Source organism: Haemaphysalis longicornis, unplaced genomic scaffold, assembly GCF_048455015.1.
Source record: "Haemaphysalis longicornis isolate Haplotype H1 unplaced genomic scaffold, Haemaphysalis longicornis Haplotype H1 scaffold_5, whole genome shotgun sequence".
NCBI classification, from domain to species: Eukaryota; Metazoa; Arthropoda; class Arachnida; order Ixodida; family Ixodidae; genus Haemaphysalis; species Haemaphysalis longicornis.
This window is the reverse complement of record NW_027526385.1, coordinates 79796806-79818266: the sequence shown is the minus strand read 5'-3', so window position 1 is coordinate 79818266 and position 21461 is coordinate 79796806. Positions and strand designations below refer to the sequence as shown.

The window sequence follows — 21461 nt, the reverse complement described above, 5'->3', positions numbered from 1 at the left end:
GGTTTGATGCGCCTGACATGCCAGGAGTGACATCGCTTGTAGTATTAGAGCGACGTTGCTTGTCTGCAAGACGGTGCCGGTCAAACAAGCGTTATCAACGCCATAATTCTAACGGCACATTCCATTTATTTCGTGGCTGCCGTGGCTTGCGCAGAAAAGGTCGGGTTGACTGCGATAGCTTTGCTTGAGTCAAATAATGGAGCTTTGGCTCAATCGCTTGCAGCGCTAGCAATGCGGCCTCGTCTGCAAGACCGGTGCGTGAGAAACAAGCGTTAGGACAGCCAGAATTTCAAAAATGCAGCATAAACTAGACCATCGTTAAAGGAGGCGATGACTAGACGCAAGCAACAATATTCGTTGACAACTTACGTAAGTATAGAGTTGTTTTAGGCGCCTTGAACACGCCCGCCGACATAGCTGTTTGTTAACGCGTCCGTTTACTGCTTTGTAGGTCAATGGTTCGATTCCTCGTCGAACGTGTTTTTTTTTTCTTTTTTTTTTTTTTTTTTTTTTTTTACGTGAGGGTTTCATTAGCTCCTTTTTTAACGACCAGGGTAAGCACCTGTTCCATGCTTTCTATCACGCCGACATTTTACCGCCCCCTTCCTAAACCCAAAGTAGCTCGTTTTCTCACACGTTCTCTCTTGAGAAGCCCGCCGTGAAACCAAAACCAAAACAAACGTCTTTACAATATCAGTATATATGTCAATTACTTTATGTGTAGTCACTTTTTGTGTTTAAAAACCTTAAATTTAAGTTATAAACACATTTCAGATTTTGAAAGCAGAAACCTAATTACCAACATTACAGTAGTAACACAATTTTCGTCAAACTTAGAGGTGCTGCATTTGAAGTCTGGCAACTATCTCTCACTTTTGTGTGTGTTTTTTCATAGCGTTTTGTGCCGAGTGGTTGGTGGCGTGATTTAATCTGTTTTATCTATTTCAAGCTTAAATCATAGTTATAGAAGCTTTATGGGTGATGTCTACCCTTCTAACCTACGCGTGTGTTGAACATGGGGACCCCGGAAGAACGATCATCGCCGGATAAAATACTGCGCGTCAAAAGTGGATGACATTGCATCAGAACAAAGCGTGTTCGTGTGTCCGCGAGATGAAGACGACAGTGAAGGAGAATTTTACGTTGGAAACATCGTTTTTGCTCGGGTAAGTACGCATTTTTTACTATTCTGTATTTGGTTGGAATGAGTTCTGGTGTTTATGGGTCAGTAATTCGCTAGACCCCCATCTCGTTTGCTCTGAGAGCCTACGTGAGTTAGTATACTTGTTTGGCGCCCAGTCCACCGTTTCCGCAGAAGTCAGCATCAATTTACGCTGAAGCTAGACCTTGGCTACGATGCTCGCGCTATGGTACACGGCTGCTAATAATTTCACATCACGCAATGCTCTTTAACACCGGGGCGTTTGTTTATGTGTCTCTCAAACAGTGCCTTTGCGGTTGCAGATCGCAGTCGCAATTTCGCGTGAGTGGCACAACGCTGTGATTAGTCCTCCCTCGTGAATACCCGCGGTATACCAAGAAATAACATGAACAGGAGGTTCCCTGGAAGTGCATGTGAAAACGCGTACACGTGATTCAATGGCTGGCGTCTCGTAGGTGTTGTGAAATCTCCCCCCCCTTCACTAATTCCGTGCAGTGCGCTTCGCAGCTATTGCGCTCGCGAGACCGGCGACCGTACGCCTCGCGGTCTTCGGGCCGCGATATGTGTGCTGTTCTCGTGAAGCTCGACAACAGCGAAATTGCCGTACTCGCTCGCCAACGCGCCCCGACAGCGTACGCGTCGACCGGGTGCTGACGGAGTTGTGCTGGAAGAAAAGCAGGCAAGAGATGAGGGCGCACGAGGTGTAGTTAAACATGAGAATTTACAAAGTGCAAGGTGGAGAAAATAGTATGCAAGGGCCGGAAACGGTGAGAGAGTTCGGGCCGCGTGCCAGCGAGCGAGTGCGGTAATTTACGTTGCCGAGTTTCACGAGTCCGGCACGAATACGACGACGCCCGTCTGAGAGTTCATAGAGGTATAGAATTCACATACGTGCAAATTGAAGGTGAAATGCGCGCATGTGGCCTCGCAGGGAGTTAGCATAGTCTCGGGGTAGTGGGGGAGATTTCACAACGCCTACGAGGCGCCTGCCGATTCTGTCAGAGTAGCTCTCGTAAAGTCTGGGGCTTGATATCAGAGGCATATGTATTGTTTAAATTAGTGCAGAAAATTGAGCCAATTCGCAAGTTCTCATTTTCGCAAAACCGCAGGCCATACAGAGACTAACAAAAAAGCTGTAGGCACTCACTCAACTCGATTTATATTGGAGAATTGAACGTGCAGATACAAGTCAGACATTGAAATGGAGGAGCCTCAACTATCACACACCAGTTCCGATTGAAAGCAAGGGATACAGATGAGCTGCTAGCATGCGTTCCATGCAAATTAGCTCAGTAGCTAGCTTTGCATATATCATGCATACCCCACTCACAGTACCTGCGGGTCTAATAAATACATTCTTACTGTGACCTAAATTTCACTTGGGGTGTTCCGGGAATGCTCTTATTAGTGCCTTGGAGGTTACTGTCTTTAAACGATTAAAAATCTACTTGATGTAAGCATTCGTGCTTTGTGTGTGCTCTTCTTGTATTTCAACAAGTGTCAGCACACTCACAGATTATGCACCTGCAGGTGCTGCTGCTGGCTGTCCTGGGTCAGCTGCCTTCCAGTCCAGTTTCAAAGGCTTTGCCAGGGCCTCCCTTGGCCAACCGACACTGCACCTGCTGTACCCAAGTACTGCCTGGCCTTTCGTTGGTGCTCCGTACGCTTTGCCGCCAGGAATGGTCATTCATCCATCATCTGGCCGCTTGGACCACCCGTTCAGAAGTCGGCGCATTTGCTCGACACATCGGTCCAGGCACTGCTGCCATATCGGTGCACCCACCGATTATGTATTTTCAGGTTAGTTATTGCATGTTGTGGAACTTGCCATGATGTATACCTGTTAGCAGTGCTGTGGCCTCTGATTATTTGAAACATTTTCATGAAGCAGTGCTGTGCGTATGGAGCGTGTCATTGCTTAGCAGAGATATTGAAGAGAATCTGGGGCTGACGACTAAAGGGCAAGAAGAGAAATTGAACTGACTTTGAAGCAAGTATTCGTATGTAATCAAGCCAAGCAAACATTTAGGATCTTTCGATATGGTTTTAAACTTGCAATACAAACTGGTCTACTTCAGATCATACTGGTAATAATCATACTATACCGAAAAGTACATCCCGCAGTCTGTAGAATTCTGACAGCGCTTTTTTTCGCAGTCTCTCATGACAGGCACTAATCTCAATGGTTGGAAGATAGTCGAGGTAGCACCAGTCTTTAAATCAGGAGACGGTACTTCACCATTAAATTTCCCTAACAAGCACCATATGCAAGGTCACGAAACATTTCATCCACTCTCAGGTCGCTAATTATTTATAGAATCACAATATCACATTCGAGTATCACCACGGTTTTCACAAGGGTTACTTGAGAAACACAACTTTCAGGATTTGTTCACGATCTACATTGATCCATTGACACAGGTTTACAAACTGCGGTAGTTTTTCTCGATTTTTCTAAAGCATTCAATCGCATTGCACACTACAGACTACTTCTTAAACTTCACCCTAATGTCCTCACTTGAGCAAAAGATTTTCATTCTTCTCAAATGCAGTTTACTTCTAATAACTATATACTTCTTTTGCTCGTGCCACTTTGTTGTCCCCCCAGGCAGGTTGCTTGGTCTATCTTCCATGTTGCATATCCTCCAATGTAAGTCTATTTGCAGATGATGTTGTAATTTATCACACAATTTCTTTCAACTACTACCGTCAATGCTTTCAATCTGATCTTAGCACAATTAACTCCTGGTGCTGCAAATGGCTAATGTCGCTTATCTCTAAAACAAAGTGCATGACTTTAACGGTGGCAAGTCTCGGATTGTAAATACTTACTTCATTAACAACAGCCTGATTACCTCTTGAGACAAAGGTGTTTTGGTAGGCCGGTAGGGGAGGGGGGATTGCATGGTGGATTTCAAAAGGTACATCGATTGGGAAAATAAGACGTGTGATTAATATTTTCATTTGCACTCCAAAACTCGCTTTATTTCATATGTTTAACCCACTGCCGTGGCTAGGGTGGTGTGCTGTGGAGGCGAATGTCGGTTAGATACCGCTTGGTGTAGCCGCTTTTCAGATGGAGGCAACACGTAAAGACGCCCATGTTTGGAGATTTCGATGCGCACAAAAATACCCAGATGGTCAAAATTAATGCGAAGCCTTCCCCTACAGTGCTCCCCATATCCCAAGTGTAGCTTTGGCAAGTTAAACCACCATTTTTTTTCATGTTTTTGGTATAGTACCAGCTGCTGTAGCAGGTGCAACTTAAAGGTAAAATTATACATAATGTTTCCAAGAGCTAAATATAAAGGCCATATTGAAGTGCGTTTATGGGTCTATCTCATAGCAGTAGTGAAAGGTTATATACTCTGGTGCAGGTTAAGAACGCCAATGGCTCATGTGGTGTAGTCCAGTGTTTGATGGAATGCCGTGTAGGCAGGTAGAAGCATTATTGCAGTGATGAAACGTAGGTCACTGACCAAGTCAAGAAAGCCATTTAACGGTTTGTTGCTTGTTCACGGTGAGCATGTGTCGTGGAAAACGAAGCTATATATTGGGCATTACGCGGCGCAATGAGTTTGCATAGATATGGTGCAGATTGCCATCCATTATGTTGATAATGTTGGGCGTCGTCTGAACAATGAGGGACTAGCAGTAATCGAGAAGATAGATTGCACTCAGTTGTCAGTAATTTTGTCTTGTTCCAGTCGACCACGTGTCCCGTCCTCTTACGGTGCTCTGCCAGTGGACTTGTTTTTGCATGGCCCTTGTTCACTTCGTTCCAGTGCTGCATTAATCTTCTGTGCAGATTGCCCGTTTCGGCAATGTACACTGATTTGCATTCAGCGCATGGAATCTAATAAACAATACCCGGAAGCTTGGAGCGTGAGAGGGGGTCTCTCACGCTGACAATGTCAGAACGCAGCTTGCTAGTGGGCACATGCACAATGTATGCACTGCGTGTCTTGAAAATGTGTGCGAGAGTTTCACCGATGTGTGGGACGTAGGTAATTGCTGCACGTTTTGATGCAGTCGTTGTCCTGAATATAATGCCTAAAGCATTATATTCAGAAAGAAGCGAAGAGGGCGACTAGCAAGAATCCACATTGACATTAGCAGGCAGAAGCGTCCACAAGGCCTGTGTCAAAATGTGCTGCAATTCTCGTCCTACACATCAATCAAACTTTCGCACGCATTTTCAAGAAACACATTGTGCACATCAAGGAGCAGGTGCCCACTAGCAAGCTATGTTCTGACATTGTCAGCGTGAAAGACCCCCTCTCACGCTTCAAGCTTCCAGGTGTTGTTTATGTTTTGAACAAAAAAAGTGCCATTTAAACGTGACACCTCCTTCCTTGCCGATTTCTGATGCCTGATTGTTCAGTTTGTGGGGATACGTTTAGCAGATTGCTCACATGTCTAACCTGTATTTGTGCTTGAGCAGTCAAACGCTGATGTTAGCAGTGAAGTAGGTGAAAATTGTACTTTGATTGTAGTTGTGTGCAGATTACCTACATTGTGTTAATTCGTAGAAAAGCAAAATTGAGGTAACCCTGCTAACTGTTCCGCATTGCAGCATTTTATTATGCGAACGTTAAGGAGTTCAGCTGCTTGTTAAAGGTGAAATAAACAGTGGTACAAAAAGAAGAGCATCTACTAAACAGAAATATCTTCACAATCGCAGGATGCCAACGGTCTGCCTACCAACTTGTGTCCTGCATCGTTTCTGCTGGCTGGAGCGGTTCATGGAGCATTTTCCAGCTTCTCAAAGTTTGTGGTCAAGCGCTCTTCCAAGTGAAAGATGCCGCAGAGGGATCTTTTGTTTTAATGCCACAATTTCACGTGCTCAGCAGCAAATTTACTCGTAAGGCTTTTTAAATATTCATCACCCAAGAGGGCATGTTACCTTCGTCTTCGGTGGAATGTGTCTGCACTCAGGTTATTTGTGACAGAAACAAGTGGACCATGTCATGAGATTCATTGAGGCCTTGTTGATTGTGCATGCTTCTGAAATGACATTTTCATTAAGCTGAATACTTTCCACATATTACGATTTGTGAACAAATTATGGTAAAAGTCATGATTATTTGTACTACACTGCAGGAAGGAAATGCCAACATATGTTTTAAGCACCTCTGATATTTCAGATCGTTGACTGGTGAGCAATAAAACAAAACTGAAATTTTTTTAAAGTAAAATCAAATATTCGTTGTCACCAGTGCATGACCATAGTAAAAGCTATCTAGTCACCAAATTTAGAATTAGACACGAAATGCCAAGAAAAATAGGGAAATAAACTAGACAGCTGGCTACAATAAACCAATTCGTAAAATTCCTCAATGTCTATCAAGTGATGATTGAGGCGGGTTAGTTAAGATGTCAGTGGGTTTACACACCCAACTTGCAGGGAAGCACATGAGCTCCCAATATTAACATGTTTTTAGTGAAGACCGTCTTCCTTCATTAAGCTGCTTTGCACATTGATGCCAGTCTGATAAATGTCCTGAATTTTTGTTATGATCAATCTTTGTATGGGAACCATATATTTTTATATGATGTCGCTGTGTATTTCTGAAACTGTATCTAGTCACTAATTCCAATTTGTCGTGGTCAGGTTTTTTCAACTGATTCCTAGCTTTTTTAACAATTATGGTATATTTTGTGTGCCTAAAGGAATGCCTCATTGCATGTTTAGCCTATGTAGTGTTGAAAGCGGACATTTTGCTTCAAAGTGGAATGTCGGGCTAGCAACAAGGTACTTCGCGTGCTGCTCACTTTCATTCATGCCATTATTTTTTATATTATCATTTAAAATTAAAAGCCAACCAATTTGCTGTCGTTTTAATTTTGTCACCTACTTTATACTTTCTTTTTTTTTCAACTTTGTGTAAGGATTGACTATCCATATTTTTATGATACCAAGGCGTTGGACTGGGCTAGCTGGTACATGTTTGAATGGATGAAAAACCATAGGAAAACCCAGGACACAGAAGAGAACGACGGGACAAACTTGTGCCGTCATTCTGTTTTAACTGTTTCCTGTGTTTACCACTGGTTTTTTATGCATTCAAACATTTTTTATGAGTTTGTTGAACAGTGATTAGTTTAGGTGTGTTCAAACAATTGTTGGCTGCGAAAGCTCCCTGTAGCATTTGTATAAGTGCTTTCTGCTTTTTTTTTTTTGAGCCAATACCCCACCACCAGTCTTCATGAGGTGGTCTTTTGTAGAAATAAGTTGAAATAAATATTTGTTTGCATTGCTTTACATGTTTTGAAAGAATTTCTTGTTCATTCTTGTTTCATTCAACCCCGTTTCAGAATCCTGCTTAAGGCATTTCCTCTGTTATTTTTTTTCAGAACCAGGAAGGGTGCTCATCCTCGGTTCTTGCTGAAGCAGCAGTATCCATACTTCACACGTGAGCTCTGAACACACAGTAATTATGGTATGAAACATTCTACCAGTATAAGCCTGCTTTGTAGACGTCATTGTAGATGTCAAAGCTCTTGACAGTGTAGTCCAATGTCTGGTGTAACAGGCAATGTCTACAACTTGTAAAAATTAATTTTGTGGCTATAATGTTTGTGATTATTTTAAAATGCACGTCAACTACTATTTAGAATCGCTGTCTAAATTGGCAGCCATTTTCCTGGTGGATACAGAAAGTGAAAAAGCGCATGTGTAGAGATTTCAGTGCACCTTAAATGTCCCAAATTTGCTAAAGCTAATCCAAAGCCCTCCTTGTGGTGCACTTCATATCCCATGTACAGTTTTGCGTAAAAACAGCTAAAAATTTATGATCAATTTAAACTTATTTTATTGTTTTTAAATGCAAATATTCTCAGTTTAAGCTGCCATATTTAGAGTAAAATATTTTGTAACAATTATATAGCTACCAAAGGTTTACAGAAAAGCTTTTTGCTTTTGGTTGTGCACCTTCTTATCAAAAGAAAAATGTTGTTAAGAAAGGCAGAAGAAACCCAACTATGGAAATTAGCAAACCCTAAAGCTGCGGATAGAATGAATGTTTTGTAGAGAATCTTTTGCTGATTTCAGTTCTAGTCAACTCTAAAAAAGTCTATCGACGTAGAATGCTTACCGTGAGGCACCTCGTAATACTAGCCAAAACTAATGGGCCCTGGCTGTTGGCTTTTCATTTGCAACAGTGACAAATGACCCCACATCCACCGGCAGGGACATAATGCAAGGCACCATGTACAAGCTAGCCTCATGATAAAATAATGTTTTCTGAACAATGGCATTACATTTCAACCATGGGCTTCACCAGGGAACTTGTATGCATTGTTCTGTGATGTTTGCAGTTCTTGTTATTGCTATGTGGGGTCATTTAGTCTAAAGGTATGTTTATAAAACTCCAAATACCACCAAACCTTGCAAGTGCTGTACCATTTGAATATTTTTCCGTAAAGCAAAAATAATAATGCAAACGAAAATAAATGGCTTGGGTACCCAACTTTTATAATTAGATTATGAGCCGCAGTACGGAGGGAACTATATTATGAGCCGCATTACGGAGGAAACTATACATTTTGCATTTGGTCTTCCTTGATATTGAACCTTCCTGCTCAGCTCAAGAATAAGGCACTAAACATTGCAGGTAGCTACCTTGATTGGAAGTTTGATGCAATACTAAGAAGCCAAGGGTTTTAAGGTTCAAGGAAGTTTTGTGTGGTTGAAGTGTTGCACACCTAATTGCTTTCACTGCACAGCATGGTTAGGCTCTGCAGTGAATCTCGAAGGATGTGTACTGCAGTTCGGCAAAGTGAACATATAATTGGTTTTTTACGAAGTTTTGGGTAATCAACTACCTCTAAAGTTATAACTGTACTGAGATGTGGCTCCTGACTTTTTAAATTGATGTTTTAACAATCGGTGACACAAGTTCAAGGAAATTATCAGCTGATGTTGAGCTTCAATGGAATGTCTCACAGAACCGAGCTTGGAAAGCACGAATGTTTCATACCATAATCGTGTGTGATATTGTGCAATATGTGGTCTCACACCTGCTGCACCTGTGAACCGAGGATGACGCACCCGTTTTGTACCCCTTTAGGTGGGTGCTTTTGCAGAAGATGCTCCTACAGATTGGGGTGCTAAGTAGCACCCTAGGATACTTTTAGGCGGACAAGGGTGTTTATAAGGCACCTGTCTTCTGGGGTGCTTCACAGAGGGTGCTCCTGCGGCGACAAAATCCAAGCACCCTAAAGGGCGTAAAATATTCAGTTTTTAGGGTGCTCCTGCGGCGACAAGCTGAAGCACCCTTTTGGGCGTAAAAATTTTTAGTGTGAGGGGGTGGCCGAAGAGACACTCAGTGGGAAAAGTACACGAATGCGATGATGATGATCGATACTGGTATCCCCTATGTAGCGGGGTGATGACGTGTCATCTTACCAAAAAATCTAAAAAATAACTTTCAATAACAGAGCGCCCCCGCCCCTCCCTCCTCTCAACGATTCGGATGGCGGATATTTACTTTGTTATAACAAAAAAAGGTACTGAGTGCGCAATATTACCGCTGATAGGCGCGAAATCGGATGTAAATACGCGGGACAGAACCTAGTCTCTGTATTTCTATTCTGTGTTCCGTCTTTCGAAGCTAATATGCACTCCGTATCAAGTAACCAACTACCAACTTTCCGTACCTAAATAAAAACACGGTGACAATGTGAGGAATGGATAACACTCGGAAAGAATTTCGGTTCCAATGAATTACCTTCCCGTTGCTCGTGAATTATTAGGCCGACACTTTGAACAAAACAGGTGTCTATGGACGAGTGCCTTCCGTGGACTAACCTAAGGATTAACCTACTAGCCTTTGTATATGCCGTATACGAGTAGATAACCATAACTAGAAGTAAAGGGGCCAGTTGAGTGAACATATCGAACAGTCAAGAACACCAAGGAAGGCACAAGTGAAAGACTTTTTTCTGCATGAAAACACAAGTGCATATAACAGGGCACAACCCGCAGCGGCGCACATCAAGATAAAAATGACCGCTGAAGATACTGGAAAGCACGCTACGACCGAAACAGGAAAAGCGACAGAGGGATCTGTAAAAGTCATGTGCACCGCTATGATGAAAACAATGCGCAGACGGTGAAAATATCCCAGGCCATTTGCACTAACGTGAAACCTGGGGAGGGACGAAACCTGCAGTGTATAAGTGTATTCTTGGCGCCTTGGCGTTTCAGCCAGCGGAGATGACACCGCTGGGTGGTAGAGGTATACAGCTTGGCTGTAAAAGTCTCTCGTCTTTGAAGCACGAAACGTCCTAGCGCGAGGCGTAAACGAGTGTCCCGGTGTTTTAGTACCGTGACTACATGAGACGACAACGACGACAGGAGACGCCACCAACCCCAGTACCTAAGGGGCTTACCCGCCGCGGTGGCTCAGTGGCTAAGGCGTTGCGCTGCTGAGCACGAGGTCGCGGGTTCGATTCCCGGCCGCGGCGGCCGCTTTTCTGATGGAGGCGAAAAGCAAAAACGCCCGTGTGTACGAGATTTCGGCGCACGATAAAGATCCCCAGGTGGTCAAAATTAATCCGGAGCCCTCCACTACGGCGCGCCTCATCGCCTGCTTTGCGTCGGCGCGTTAAACCCCACAATCAATCAAATCAAACCTAAGGGGCTTCGCCCTTGAAGTGACCGCGGAAGGTGCGGGAAAGCACGCTGCGACAGAAACAGGAAAAGCGACAGAGGGAGCTGTAAAAGTCACGGGCACCGCTTTAATGAAAACAATGCACAGTGAACAGCGCGCAGGCGGTGAAATATAGTGGGACAGGAGGGGGTGGGGACCTCGTTACGGGAGCATAAAAGCGACCTTCCTTGTTCGTGCCAACCCTTTCGCGGTGGCGGCGGCTATAACTCCTCAGCCCTCCTGCAGCGATGCTCCAACGCCGCCTCCCTCTTCGCTGCTTCCGGGTTGCCGCAGCGCTTTTGTTTTCCTTCCATTTCCTTTCAATTTGCAGGCCTCCCTTCCTCCCTGTCCGCCTCTATCTTTATATGTCACTCTCTTTCAAGAAGCTCTCCCCCGCCTCCTCGGCGCGCTGACGCTCCTTGAGGCTTTCTTTTGCAGAACGTGCGGTCCCATCTCCTCCGAGAACGTCGCTGTAGATCCACCGCACGTTCGCTGTCTCAGCACGGACGCCAACGCTCCGCTGCGTTTTGAACGGCTCGCTGTATCTATGAGCTCGACTGAACTCGATTTGAAAAGTACGATCAAGAGTCGTAACACAATAACTGGCGCTATAGAATGCGATGATTTTCAATATGAAGCTGCATGCTTGAATATAGAATTCAACGCAACGGACGCAACAAACACAAGGCGTTGTAAAAGCGCGAGCTCTGCTTTCTTTTACGCTTAGGGTCGAAGCCCCTGGGGGGCTGGGGCTGTTGGCGTCTCCTGTCGTTGTCGTAATCGTTGTCTCATGTAGCCACGGTATAAAACACCGGGAAGCTCGCCTACGCCTCGCGCTAGAACGTAACGCGTGCTAAAAAACACCGGGACACTCGTTTACGCCTCGCGCTGGAGCGCTTCGTAACGAGTACTAAAAACACACCGTTTTGGCCTCGCGCTAGAGAGCTACGTGCTTCAAAGACAAAGGACTTTTACAGCAAAGCCGTGTACCTCTACACTCCAACGGTTTCATCTCCGTTATAACTGCGCTAAGCGTAGTAAAGAAAACCTAGGATGAGCGAGACAAGGACCCGCGCTGGTCCTTTTCTTGCTCATCCGGTGTTCTCTTCACTGCGCTTAGCGCACTCTTAAAAAAAAGGTCGGAGCATTCACTAATGGAATACTAACAAGTTACTTGTCCCAGTATACACTAGGTACTTAGTAACTGGACGTAGTAAATGTAGCACTTGTCAAAATTACTAACCGAAGCAGGCCGTAAGCACCACTACCCCAACTAGTAAAGTCCCAGTGATAGCACTGTTCTGAGCTACATGCGTTTACTAACTGGCCATGCACAACCTAGTCATAAGCACGACCTTAATCTAGTGCTACCACTTCCTACACTCAGTTAATTTACTAACCATGCAGTTGTTAGTGCCAGAGCCTACGTACAAAACCGCGGGGTAGTAAGGTTCGTAAGGAGTTAGTAAATACGGCCGTTACTACCTTTTTACGACCTTTTTTATTAAGAGTGCGGAGTTAATGGAGTAGCAACTAGCTCGTACGTATACGTGGTTTCATCTCCGTTGGCAAAAACGCCAAGGCGCCAAGAATACACGTATACACTGCGTGCTTCGCCGCTCCCAAGGTTTCACGTTAGTGGAGATGGCCCGGGATACTTTTGACTTTTTTTCGTATAGGTCCAAGGGGTTATTACAATTCGAAAAGTCCAGAAAGTTAACGTTAAAAAATTAGTTGGGTTTCGCTAAGAAATTCGAAGCGAACGACGCAGCGCTATCTCGTCCTTTGCAAGTACAGGCAAGCGACTGAGCCACTACGGTACGCCGATGCCACATGGAACGCGGTTTTCGACGTACTTTCGGTGAGCGAACGGGTGTCAAGAGGAAAATTAAAACACAAAGAAGAGCACAGCGCGCGCCTCTCGTGGCTCTAAATCGCGCCAGGGGAAGCTGTCGCACTCACAGCACGTAAGCAGACTTAAGTGCTCCTATGGATTCTGTCTCGACCTGAACAATCTACCACTGTAGCAGTTCACTGACGAAAGAACGGCAACTAAAGTACGCCGTAGCGCGCATAAGCGCGACGACAGGACGCCGCTGCGCTGCTGCAGGCACTTAAAAAAAGGTGTCGCCTTCGGGGGTGTAAGCGCCCTCCTCAGCCGCACATTCTTCCACCACACTTTCAATTTTTTTTTTCTGGTATTGTTTGTTCTGTTCGTTTCTTCGCGGGGTGCGTAGGTACTCGATCACGCCGCAGCGGCTCGACGGCGCGCACCAGCGCGGCAGCCGTGAGGATGCGCTTCCCCACGGCTCGACCGCGGACACGGAAGATTTCCTCTCCGATTAGCTCTCAGGACCGGCGACCAGGGAGAGGTGCCTTCTAAAGGGACCCTGCAACAGTTCCGACAAGCGGTTTCCCTCTTTCCTCCGCGTCTGGAAGCACTGCGAAAGCTGTAGTTATCGCCGGCACGGAGCGGCACCGGGCGGTTTGCTCGTCGCCGCCCATTAGCCTTCCGTTGCTGCTTTGCTTTCGTGGCTTTCTTTTTAAAGTGGCTATCGAATGCTTTCATTGCTGCAACAGAAACGAAGCCGGTCAATAGCCGCTACACCGATGCGGTGACGCAACTCCAGCGGTCAAAGAACTCAAAGACCGGGAAAGAGAGAAAATACTTTTGAGCAAGTTTATAAGTTACCTCATGGGCATAGAGCAGTGATTTTTGGCTGAGGTACTACTTTGTGGCCCCCTATTCTAAGTACTGGATGTGTTTGTTGACTATGTTCTGAAAGCATGCAGGATGTAAAAAAAAGTTTAAAGAAGAGGGTTGCAGGGTCCCTTTAGGACTACGAAATAAACGGAAGTAAACGTTCGTAAACAAAGTAAAAAAACGGTAAAAAACTGAGGATTTTCTGCTACTTGCAGGGCTTATGGTGGTTTATATAACGGGATATCAAGGATTTTAGGGGACTTTAGGGGGCTGGGTGTGTGGCCTTTTAAGGACCGCATGTTATGAAATCGAGGCGGACACCCGTCTGGTCGGGGATGACATTAGAATACATGATAAAGAAGACGCCGACCACAAGAGAAAATAAAACAATGACGTTTCGGCCCCCCGATCGGGAGCCTTGTTTACATTCTCACTTCACACTCTCCCACTCTCGGCCCCCCGAACAGGAGCCTTGTTCACTGAGTGTGAACAAGGTTCCCGTTCGGGGGACAGAAACGTCATTGTTTTATTTTCTCGTATGATCGGCACCTTCTTTATTACGTATTTTTCAGGATGTTATGTTACAAATGTACTGACCGATGTTGAAGGGAAGAAGGAGGTTTCAAGTGATGAGAAACCGTTACAGATCAGAACGTTGCTACAGCCTACGTTTCAACGAGAGAGGGCTTCTTCACCCAAGCCCTCTTGTCTACATGACGCCTTCAACGACGTTCTCTTCTCAAACGATCTCTCGTAATTTTTTAGTTATAGTTACACGGGTAGGCACCTTCGGTGTGTTGACCCGCCGCGGTGGCTCAGTGGCTAAGGCGTCGCGCTGCTGAGCACGAGGACGCAGGTTCGATTCCCGGCCGCGGCGGCCGCTTTTCTGATGGAGGCGAAAAGCAAAAACGCCCGTGTGTGCGAGATTTCCGCGCACGTTAAATATCAAAATTAGCCCGGAGCCCTCCGCTACGGCGCGCCTCATCGCCTGCGTTGCGTCGGCGCATTAAACCCTACAATCGGTCAGTCAGTCAGTGTGTAACAAAATGCGAACTTATAATCGCTAAACATCAACCAACCAACAAGTACTGCCTATGTCACCTCATGTCGCTCTTAAGTTTATAAAAAGAAAACTCAACAAATTCAAGGAGTTTCAAGTCTGTACAAACATGAAATTTTTGAAGGACTTGAAAACAAGTTTTTCAAATGCAAGTGATTTCGAGAATTTCAAACACCCGCACGAACCCTTCAATGCGTAAGCTAATGCTTTTTTTGGTGAGCAGCACTTAAGTGTCAGATACTGTGGTTTGGCGGCTTCGCCGGCATCGTAACCGAGCGAACGAAGGGAACACCGAATACAGAAAGAAAACGGCGGAGGAAAGGATGGCGAAAGTGTGAGGGGGAGGCAGTGCGACATGCTCCTCATTGTGTGGCTCATCCGAAACACGTGACATTTGCGCGGGACGTTCAAACACGATTTACAACAACATGCTCGGCGGCGGCGACGCGCTGCGAGATAAGGGCCGAGTAGCGCGCGCCGTCGTGCGTTCGCTGATAGCGTGATCACTTCCTGAGACGCAGCAGCTATGCGCTTTGACCGAGTAGATCGCAGTTCGCGCTACGCACAAATTTCGCACGAGGGAGTGCAGTAATCGTGAGCCATTTTTTTTTTCTCCACACGCTCTAGTATACACAGAGCTCCTTCAAAGCCGACTTCACTAACACACACAATTGTATTGCTGAGAAAAAACGTCACTCAGGGGCAATTAAAGCAGATTTGCATCAAAGTATGACGGCTCAATGTATCCCTGCACAGCGCTATACACCGGGTTCTTGAACGGCTTCCGCGGCTTCTCGGAGTTTCCCAGATGTCCTTTATATATTACTGTCCAAATTGCAGTAAACATTCGTTATGATGAAGCCCGCGGAACAAGAGACGCATTTCGTTATAAGCGGTTCTTCGTTCAAAGCGGGGACGGTTCCTTCTATCTTCAATGCATTTCGGATCGTGGAAAACTCCGAATGAAGCAACAATTTAAATATAGCGATTTCGGCATAAGGGCGGTTTCCAGTATTTAGTCGCTTAAATGAATAAATTGGCGCAGTATAATATATAAATTCGTGCGAACTTCGTGCGTAGCCGTATCCAACAGCTTCGCAGAAACTTCTAGCGAGTTAGTTTTAAACGCGCACCCGCTCGAAACCTCTCACATCGATGTCGGGGTATTTTGAATTGTTGCTGCTGTCAAGCCGTTGGCATAAAAGGAATTTAACGCCCCTTCTGGGAAAAAGATAGTTTAAACGCGAAGCTTCTCACGATACAAATGCAAACTACACACTCCAACCAGCCAAACTTCATATCAGCGACAACGCTGAGCCAACCGAATGTGATGTTATGGTTTCGTATTTATTGGTTCGTGACTGGGTCACCTGAATGTGCTGGCTCCGGTCGCTCAGCGTTGTCCTTTATTTTGACTTCTCATTGGTTAGGCGTGTGGCGTCATCAACGTGTGATCGGTGGGCATGTTAGATCATGCTTTCATCATCATCTTCTTCTTCTTCGTCGTCATCATCATCATAACCATCATCATCGTCCAACCGTATGGCGCTAAACTGCCTTCGTCTGCCAAAACACAACCCCTTATGATTTTATTTGATTTGATGTGATTACGAAAGCGAGAGAGAAAAGGACTTTGATTGAGCGACTGGGGTTACGAGGTTTAACGCGACGACGCTTCACTGGCGATGAGGCGCGCCGTGGTGGAGGGCTCTGGATTAATTTTGGCCGCCTGGGGATCTTTAACGTGCGCCGAAATCTCGAACACACGGGCGTTTTCGCTTTTCGCCTCCATCAGAAAAGCGGCCGCCGCGGCCGGGAATCGAACCCGCGTCCTTGGACTCAGCAGCACAACGCCTTAGCCACTGAGCAACCGCGGCGGGTAAAACGCGTTATGCATCGAAAGACATCGACTTGTGTACGCGGTGTGTGATTGATGTGCCGTTTGTGTAAACCCATTGTGTAAAGTTGGCTTTCCTGCAGTGCCCTTTTTCCGACAACGCCACAAGTGCGACATACAAAGCTTCGCTTCAAAAGTGTCCATTTTTCGTACATTTTACATATTGAATTGTCGATTATAATGAACTGTTTTTCTGTCCTCCTCAAATGAGATACATCGCGTTCGTCTGCATAAACTGAGGTTCCGGATCATCCCCGAGATTTTTGACCTTGAGCTCTGCCTTAACCCAAAGGCTCCAGATACTTGCTTCAATACGCTCTTGCATGCAGACAGGGCGCTCTTCCTGATCTAAAAAAAATCTCCCCGGACATTTCTTCCTCCCACAGTCGCTCTTCCGCGTTGCGCTACTCTGAAACTTCCTCGTGCGGTGCGCGAACCCCGGGGCCGCAACGCTGACGCGAAGCCACGTGCGACCTTTCGCTTTCCCATCGCGCTTCGCTTTTACAAAACTCGTTGCTCTTTTTCCTTTAGTTTCTCTCCAGCTAGTTTCAGGCCGGTTTCCACCGGTATTTAGCCGAGTATCTCTCCAGAGCCGCCGCTACTCCGTCAACCTCGGGGCGGGGGGTGCCGTCACTACGAGCGGAACGCGAAATAGGGTGGAGGGGTCGCCGTGAAGACGGCGCAGAGAGCGCGACGGTGGCGGAACCCGGATGCGGTGCGCGCTGACACCCGCGACTTTCCTGCGCGCGCCCCGGACGCGCATCTCGGGGCGAAATCTCGGGCCCGGGGTCGTCAACCCTGGTCGTCGAGAGGCCGGGGACACACACACACGAACTCTCCCTCTCTCTCTCCGCACAACTCTCTCTCGCGCACACAAAAAAACACCTCTTATATATACACACACACACACACAAAAACTAACAGTGTCGTCGCGGAAGTCGGGATCTCAGTTACGTTCGTTGTTTTATACCGAAAAAAAAAAACGCGCCTGCCAAAAAGCGATCTCGACACTACGAGATTGGAAAAGATGAGCAGAAAATCGCGGAGGCCTTTTTCTCCGATGTAGAAGGCGTTGCCAAAACACGCAGCGCAGCCGCTACAGGAGCGACTGCATCCGCAGCTTTTGCGACTCCGAGACGGAGATGAAAGTAAGCTCTCCTCCTCCCCCGCTTCTTCGCGAGGAGGGAGCGAAACGACCCAGGAGGCTCACAGCGGCGTCGTTGCACTCGTGCGACCAGTGGCGGTTATACGGCGGTGCCACCCCCCGAAGAGCAGGAATTTGTCGCTGTCGTCTTTTGTCTCCGGCACTGTAGCGCGTCTTTATTAGCACTTCTTTGCTTTTCCCCCTCTCCCCTTCAGGCAGTTTCAGGGGACACTTAGAGCTGTTAACGCGCTTCGCCTCATTCCCTCTCGCCGCCGCACGCGTCTGACCTCTCGGCGACGCGAGAGACCCGGCACAGATTCGCCGGCCCGTGGTTCGTTATAGAGCTCCGTCACCGCACTTTTATTTAAAACCTACGCACCTCGGAGGGATAGCCTCTGCGGTACCCCCGCTGTGCGTATACGTGGTGTGCTAGGGTACGTTCGACATCGCACTGATCACGTGGACGGGCGCATAATCTCTCCCTACGGGAACGCTACTTCGAAATGTTCAATTTATTTTACTTTTCGCGTCTCATTCACCCTGTGCGTTATGGAATAGGGGAGTGCGATCGCTGATGCAGCTTCCCACCACTATAGTATGGGCATGTCAACGCACCCCAGATTTGCCCCCACTCCCTTGAACAGAGCTGGCTTGCCTGGCTAGCCTTGATCGCAATACGCCGCCCAAACAGGTGACCTTGACGACGACAACCAGTCGAAACCAAACATCCAAACCAAGGATGCTTTCTACAGGCGCGACATAACATCACCCGCTTTGCTCGATAAATAGTAATCTCTCTCTCTCTCTCTCTCTCTCTCTCTCTCTCTCTCTCTCTCTCTCTCTCTCTCTCTCTCTCTCTCTCTCTCTCTCTCTCTCTCTCTCTCTCACTTACAGACACGCGCACACACACACACACACACTTACGCACACACTCACACACACACACACCAAGCCTGCCTCTTCTCCCAACCCCTTCCCAAGAACGGCAGGAGAGCCAGCTGGAACCCCTGGAGGGTATCATCTTCAGCTGATCTGCCGGCTTCAGCTGGCTGGACGTGCCCAGGAAGTCCTGGACTCAGGATGCTGACCACACTATAGCGAACGGGTCACCGCCTTTCGTGTTGCTCGTTCATCTCTCCTCAGCCTCCTCCTCTTCCTATCTTCCTGTCCATCCGATCAATCGGTCCAATCGGTCCATTCTTTCCTTCATCGAACCCCGTCTTCTCTAGAGAAATAAACTCGTGATCGATTTCGACCGCTAATAGATTTTCGCTCCCTAGACATCAGTGGTTAATCACGGGGCCATAAAAAACTAGATTGCGTTTCTTTATGGGTACCATCCCGGCACTTGATGATGATGATGCTTAGCGGCTTCCCCTTTGTGACGGGGTGGCGATGCACAGCGAACTTAGTCGTAACGCCACTGTACAATCACCTCGCCAAAAAAGAACAAGCAAAAAAAAAACCTTTATGGAGTATTTGTGCTAGTCTGACTTCCACGTTCGCATGACTTCCCAGATTGTTCTCTGCTCTTTTGCTACCAACATTCTAACCTTCTTTTACTAACCTCTACTGCTGTCCCATTCACATTTCCGTTAACCTTACAGCCAAGGGCTTCTGGAAGCTGGATGTCTTCATCACTGAGGACTGGACGGATACCTTTGCACTCTGTTACAATATGTCGCATGGTTTCTGGCTCCCTGCCGCAACCTGCGCACAGTTCTTCCTGTACCGGCTCGCGGATAAGCGCTTTTGTCCGCACACAACCCACCCGGGATTGAAAAAGCGATGTACTCCCTTTGGCATTATCGAAGAACTTTTCCCCCGTGATCTCCCGCTTCCCGGTTCTGTAGATATCTAAGGACTTCTTTGAGTCCGTCCTCTTTTTCCAGGTCGTTGTCTGTGCTTTCACTTCCTGCGCACACCCAGCGCCTTGCAATTTTTTCAAGACGTGATTCCTTTATGGTACCACCTTCTCTTAGTTCAATGCAGCGCATTCTTTTTGTAAATAAATGTGGTTTGGTATCTGTTTAGGTTGGTTTGGATGTGCGTCGCGGCATATCAACACGTTTAACCAACGTTCTGCATCGAACCAAAAGTTCCGGGATTGTGCCTATCTTGTAACCGAATATCGCGGTCAAAAATGTGGGTTCGAGAAATGTGGGTTGGCTGTGTGGGCAACATTCCCACTCAGATGAATAATTGGCCAGTGAAGATGGGAGCAGCCATGGGGGCTCACTGTCGCTTCGGAGAGAGGGAGAGGGAGAGGGAGAGAGAGAGAGAGAGAGAGAGAGAGAGAGAGAGAGAGAATAACTGTAATGAAGACCAGCGATGTTAGCCGAGCCCGAGCCGTCGCGCTCGCTTGTTACAAGAAAGAAACGAGAAAAAAGTGAGAACGGAAAGATGTCATTTGATGCGTCCAAGGTTTTTAATCTCGAAACTCTGTCCAGTTCTGTGCTCCGAAGAAACTCCAAAAGATCTTCGATTGCCATTGGCAATGGGCACCACACGATCTAGATATGGGGCATGATCTTGATCGTCTGGAGAAGCTTGTAGCGTCTCCCCCTGCTTTTTAACGGCAGAGCTGTTTAAGCTTGAGCTTGGTCTGGTTGCGTTTGGACAAACCATTCGCAAAAAAAAAGAAATACTGAGAAAAAATACCGAGCGCACACGAGCGTGCACCTCGTGAGGAGCGCCCGGCGTCGCCCAGGTTTGCGCCACGTGAGGAGCTCGCAAAAAAATAGGAAAAAAAAATCACGCCATATCCACGGAATGAATGATGATACGTGGGGCGAAGCTCGAGAGGGGGAGATCATCGGTAACCGTAACTCTCCCGTGAAAGTTCGCCCATTACATCATTAAGAAAGACGTAAGACTGTGTGCGTACATTGTACAAATCAACTTTTATTTTCGGAGTCAATGCTCCCAGGCCCAGACCTGGTGAAAGACCCCGCGCCATCGAGGACTACCCCGCACCTCCACCACAATTTGTCACGCAGGATGGGACACAACGGTAAAGAAAGAACTTTTATTGAGGGCGAACTTGTGCCCGAACAAGACGAGAGGAAACGAGCAAAGGTCCTTGCGTCTCGTTCGATCTCCGAGAACGACTGCCTGCGTTCGTGGCGTGATCTCTTGCGTGATCTCCCCCTGGCAGTGCACGTGCGCTCGCGCCTCCGTTGGCGAACACAGACAAGCTCGCGCTCCCGGTGCCGAATTTGCGCTGCCGGTTGCAGCCGGTTCTTGCGCGTGCAACGCGGCCCACTTTGCGACATCTCCGAAAGCATGCCGCGGTCACGTACCACGAGACACAAGGGATGGACAGACCCATGGCTTTAGGAGCTTCGGCCCTAAAACAGTTCAGGTGCGTCCGCGCCTCAAGCGGGGAGCACAGGACAGCTCGCGCTACAGACGCCGAGTTCGCGAAGCCACTTGCCGCTGTTTCTGGCGCGAGCTTAAGCAGTCTAGTCTGAGAGAGATGTCAAAGCCTGCGGACTTTTAAGGGCGAAGCAACTTAGGTGGTCAGGTTGTCGGCGTTTCCTGTCGTTCCATGTAGTCAATGTACTAAAACACCGGGACACTCGTTTTCCAACGCCTCGCGCTAGAACGCTTCGTAATTAAAAGACATGAGACTTTTGCAGCAAAGCTGTATACCTCTACACCCCCAACGGTTCCATCTCCGTGGGCCAAAACGCCAAGTGCTCAGCCTCGAAACCGCATTATTCACTTCATCATATCATAAGTTGTGAACCGCATCGTACACTTATATACTGGATACTTCGCCCCTCCCCAGGTTTCACGTCAGTGGAGATGGCCCGGTTTTTTAAACACGAAAATG

At 47.0% G+C, this 21461-nt stretch overlaps 1 protein-coding gene and 1 long non-coding RNA gene across 3 annotated transcripts in view; one reads left to right on the top strand and one right to left on the bottom strand.

The window, feature by feature from the left end:
- The window catches only part of Mrtf (Myocardin-related transcription factor), a 234930-nt gene that overhangs the window by 98608 nt on the left and 114861 nt on the right, over window positions 1–21461 (bottom strand). The gene's annotated exons all lie outside the window — the stretch shown is intronic.
- Window positions 882–7427, top strand: LOC144138489 (uncharacterized). Its single transcript, XR_013315891.1, has 3 exons — window positions 882–1166; window positions 2693–2962; window positions 5847–7427. It is a non-coding gene; the product is annotated as an uncharacterized LOC144138489 (long non-coding RNA).